Genomic DNA, 6,000 nt, shown 5'->3' with positions numbered 1-6,000 from the left:
CCAAAAGAGTGAAATTGAATGTATGGTTACATAAATTCTAGAGGCTGGTATAGTTCAACCTAGTCAAAGTTATTTCTTTGCTCCAGTAGTATTGGTGCACAAGGAAGGATCATGGCGCATGTGTCTGGATTATAATGATCTCAACAAGCTCACTATTAAAGATAAATTTTCCATTCTTGTCATTAATGAATTATTGGATAAATTACATGGAGAAATTTACTTCACCAAGTTGGATCTTCGTCCATGATATCATCAAATAAGAATGAAGATTGAGGACATTCCGAAAAAAACATTTATAACTCATAAGGGTCATTATGAACTTTTGGTCATGCCTTTTGGCCTTACCAATGCACCTTCTACATTTCAAGGTTTGACGAATTCCATTTTCAAACCCTTCCTTAGAAAATTTGTGTTAGTATTTTTTGATTATATACTAATATACAACAAGTCTTGGAAGGATCATTTTCAACAGGTCGATAGGGTGCTCAAACTATTGGAGGAGAAACAATTATATGAAAAAACCTCCAAATGTTTCTTTGGAGCACAAGAGGTGGAATATCTGGGTCATATTGTGTCTCATGAGGGTGTTAAGGTAGACCCTAACAAAATTAAATCCATTAAGGATTGGAAAATCCCCACATCCATAAAGCATTTTCGAGGATTTCTCGGGTTGGTAGAGTATTATCGCAAGCTTGTTAATAATTATCAGAGAATAACAACACCTTTAACAACATTACTGAATAAAGATGCATTTTCTTGGACTCCAGAAGAAACTAAGGCCTTTGAACATCTTAAAAAGGCAATGTTCCAAGCACCGGTCTTAGCTACGACATACTTCAAAAAAACTTTTATTGTGGAATGTGATGCCTCAAGAAATGGATTTGGTGTTGTTATAATGCAAGATGGAAGATCCATTTCTTTTGAAATTCATCCAATCAAAGGAAAGTATTTACACAAAGCTATTTATGAGAAGGAAATTTTGGCAACATTACATGCACTTAAGAAATGGCGACCTTACCTAATGGGAAGGCGCTTTAAGGTAAAAATAGATCATGATAGTCTTAAATACTTTTTAGAACAAAAATTATATTCAAAAGAACAACAAAAATGGGTCACAAAGATGTTGGGTTATGACTTTGAAATAATCTACAAAAAATGGAAGCAAAATGTTGTTTGAAATGGACTCTCAAGAAAGTATGAGAATGTGGAAGCATTGCTTTGTGCCATTTCTATTATCTAACCAGATTGGATAACTGAAGCAATGGATGAATGACGAAGAAGTGTGGGCACTCATTCAAAAGTTGCAGCAAGAACCTAGTACATCTGATACATTTAGCTGGAAAAACGATTCATTATGGTACAAAGATCACTTATACCTTTGTGAGAATTCCCAACTCAAACAAAATATTCTTTTGGAATTGCACACCTATCCCTTAGGAGGGCACTTGGGATTTTTAAAAACTTACCACAGGGTCAAGAAGGAATTTTTTTGGGATGGTCTTAAATCTTATATTCAAAAGTTTGTGGCTGAATGTTTGGCTTTCCAACAAAATAAATTTGAGACAATTAAGACCATGGGTTTGTTGCAACCTTTATCCATTCCAAGTCCATGTTGGGAGGAGGATTCAATGGATTTTATCATAGGTTTACGCAACTCCAAAGGAAAGAGTGTCATCATGGTGGTAGTTGATAGACTTACCAAGTATTCACACTTTTGTATATTATCTCATCCATTTAAATCCATTACAATTTCTACTGCATTTATGGAAACAATTCAAAAGCTACATGGAAACATAAATATTATTGTAAGCGACAAATATCCCATTTTTTTGGGGAAAAAATACTAAGAGTGGGGGGGGGGGGGGGGGGTTGAATCATTATTTAAAACTCAATAAAAACTTTTCTTTTCTTACTCATATTTCTGTTTGCGACTTTACTGAAAGAAACTTGTGTATGTACATGACAGTTATGCAGACAACTAGCGTATATCCAATTAACTTACTTTTCATTTTATTCATCATATGTTTAACTTAAACTAGTATATTAGTACTTCAATCGGCATTAATTAAACATTAACCACGTGCAGTAAGAACATAATAAACCATCACACATAAGTAACACATCAACACACATGAACACCAGGATTTTTAGGTGGAAACCTAACATGGGAAAAAAGCACCATTGTTATCGTCTATGTCTTCATATTTTATTACAATGAAAAAATTCTTACAATATTGTACTAACGCAGACTCATACCAACACAAAGGCACCCACCTGTAGAAGGCTACAACCTTCTCTCGTTCTCTAACACCCACTGGAAGGGAGCTCCAACCCCCTAATCTTGTTAATCGGCACCCATCGGAAGGGAGCTCCTACCCCCTTATTTGATTTACCAGCTACCACTAGAAGTAAGCTTTGACTTCCTCATTGAAGGATTCAATGCTCAACACCATCATGAACCATGTTTCATAAATTTTCACACAGGATCCACTTGAACCAAAACATCAAATCTGTAGGCCATGTTTCATCAAAATTCAGACTAGACCCACTACCATCATTTAAGCCCTATACCAAATATAAAAACTGAAACTGATCACTGCAACATATCACTCAATCATTGAACCAACTGAATCAATCAATCACTGAACCAACTGAGACCCAAATCAATCTCAAACAACCAAAGCGGTTAGATCACTGTAAATCCATTTACCAAGATACAAATCCACATATTGTTCATCACAGAAACTAGATTATGTCACTGCAAACCTTGATCAACCATATTTCAAAATATACATTCTATTGTCCTTAAGCATATCCCCGTATATATGCGTTATCCATGAAGCATACTCGCGTACAGATCTCAAAACATTGAACCCTGAAATTTAATCACTGTCATACTGAAATAAACACTATGTTACACCATGAACTACTGAATTACTTTGAAATAATCGCAGAACCATAAAAAATATTCAATAACATACAACTAGCAACATCATCACTCTTCATTCAATCAATTCAACCTCAACCATCATTGTTAAACCCAAACCATCAGTTAGGACTTCATTGACAGACAAAAGAAACACAAAAATACTGATTAGATTGATCAGACATATTATTCAGAAAAACACTAGCTTATATATATGCTTTCCACAAAATAATTTCGCATGTATACACGTTTTTCAGGAATCAAACCCGTGTACAGATCCGAATCAATATGTGACTTATCAGCATTAAGCCTATGTATGTACGTGCCTTTCGGGTTATCAAGCCCACATATAGATTTGCAATTATTGACTTATAGCTTCGCTACATATCAGACCTTCAAAACAAAACCCATCTCTCGGCATACATGATAAAACATGCATCATAAATCAATCCATTATCAATGTAGTCATTTCAGATCTATTGGATCTGATCCATCATCAAATTCCCAGGTGCATACTTAGTTTCTGATCAAACAATTCATTACTAGCCCATTACATGCACACTTGCTTCAGATCTAACTATTCATGAAATATTCATCACTTGCACACCCATGTACTTCAATATTCATCTCCTTATATAGCTTATCCCTTAGTAAATACCACAGGTCAAAACCATACTAATGTCGATGGTATTATTTTACAAGATCAAATAACTGTTGTTGGGCTCAATGCCATGGTAAAGACCCTTGGTATTTAGAATACCATGGTGTGGAAACTGTGTGCGCCTTTTCCTTTTCAAACCCACATATGTACACAACTTTTCTTCACTGAACTTGCGTATACTTCTTCAAACTTCATCTTTATCATTCCTCTATCTCTCAACTGATATTCCTTTGTCCAATATTTCTGTCACATTTGTACTAGCCTGAATACTCATCTTTCTACCATCATATTGACATGTTTATTAAGTAGGTTTCCATCAAAATACAACTTATTAAGTAGGTTGCTATCAAGGACAACACATTAGTCATAATGCCAACAATCTCCCCCTTTGGACTTGATGGAAATCACTTTGGTGTTTTGGTCACCACAACTTGTAAATACTTGTAAAACACATCAGCTAAGCACCAAGATTTTCAAACACCAAGCTTATCTCCCCCTTTGACATCAAGGACAAAGGCCCGACCAATGTTGAATGAACGCTTCTCTTCCTTTTTTAACATGAGCGTTGTAAATCTGATCTATTGAGTATGAAAACTGAATACTGACCATGCTCCCCTTGAGCACATGCCGAATCTTCTAAAGATATACAAATAAGTACATGACTCTATGACTCAATTAGACATGAACTTTCCTATCACCAATAGCTCATGCTTACATTGATCACCCCACACAGTGTGGTTACAAACTACATTACTTGCCCAAAAATATGGGATTACATGACTTAACCACAATGGTCCATTCATGATTGAATTTTACAATGATTTATAACATAGGTCTTTAAATCACCTTTACATCAAGAGACATATATGAAATTTATAAACAAAACAAAATACCTCAATAAGACCATGATAATCATTAACAACTATCATACACCATATAGGATCTGCACCATAATCAACCTACACATTTTCATCATCAATTTGCAAGATAAGACAATGTAGCTTTTATATCATCAACTTGTGAACAAGTATGCAACATAATATTTTCCATAGAGATCTGCTATCGACTCATCCTCTTGACCTCATCAAGGTGTTGTAGCGGCTACAACCACCCTCCAAAATTTTTCCTTAGCCTGTTTTGGAGCCTCCCTACCAACCTTACACAACACTTTGTCTTGCTTCGTCAAGTACTTAAGCTTCAATGTTTTCCTCGCACAAAGGTAGCCTGTTGATCACAATTGATCCATTCCCCTCACAGGTTTCTCACCCGGACTTGGTCCAGCTGCAGGCTGAGCAGCTTCCCCTTGAAAATTGTGCATTTCTGGAGGGCAACCAACCTTCCCTCCAGGAATTGCGCAATCCTCTCTGACAGCCTGTTGGGCTCCAGGATTGCACAATCCTGCCAGCCAACCCTCCCAACAGGATTTGCGCAAATTTTCCCAGCAGTAGGCTGTTCAGCCTAGGATTTGTGCAAATCTAAGCAGTAGTTAGCTTCTCTACCCAGAAATTGTGCAAATCTCTTAGGCATCCAGTCCAGCTCCCAACCATAAATGCACATTTTTCTCCAGCAGTCGAGCAGTATCTTGCATGTGTAGTTGAGTTGACCGGTTCCCTCCGAGATTGAAAAAAATAGACTTGCATGCATGGGCTTCTTCTCGCAAGGCAGCATGCAAAGGCATCCCTTGTTTCAAGGATCTATGTTTAGCAATTGGAGGTTAAATTCAAGGAGCAATTCTGAAACCTCCCACCAAGTGTCGCTTCCCCTAGATTCATGGCATGCATGCCACAACCTTGATGGTATCAAAACTCATCAACCAGACAATGCAAAGCTCATTCCTCACATCAACCTTGCAGCTCTAGCATCCCACATCACATCTAGGAGTAGTCGGCACATTCAGCTCAGCTGTTTTGGGGTAAGCCCGCTTCCAAAGCCTTGTGCTGCATTTATGTCTCTTTCAATGTTTTCACTAGGAGTACTATTTTCTTGATTTCTTTGAATGCTTGCTACCATTTACATATATACTAGCTTGTCATAGCTCTGTTTTAGTTTTCTTTGCTATCTCACCGCTGTCACATGATGAAACTGTTTTGCACAGACGTTCGCCCAACCGCCGAACTGCCTCACCCACATGCCTGTTGATCTATTTTTTTAATCTTTCATTCATGCTTTGCATGCACTGTCAATCACTTCTGCTATCACTTAGTGTCGCCATGCATTCACTGACTTACTTGCTTTCAGTCGCCCGTCGACGAGTTGATCAAAACCTTGGCTCGGGCTCTCCCTTCACCAAGGATGCATTGCGTAATTTGGGAAAGGAAGGCTCACCTTCCTCTCCATATTTGCACATTCCTACCCGACATTGGCCTCCAGGACTATTTTGCACATTTCTAGAGGACAGTGGTTGCTTGGCCCA

The sequence above is a fragment of the Pinus tabuliformis genome, chromosome 4_1 (genome assembly GCF_031772625.1).
Source record: "Pinus tabuliformis cultivar Carrire ecotype Pingquan chromosome 4_1, CPIR1, whole genome shotgun sequence".
NCBI lineage: Eukaryota > Viridiplantae > Streptophyta > Pinopsida > Pinales > Pinaceae > Pinus > Pinus tabuliformis.
This window is presented reverse-complemented; position numbering follows the sequence as displayed.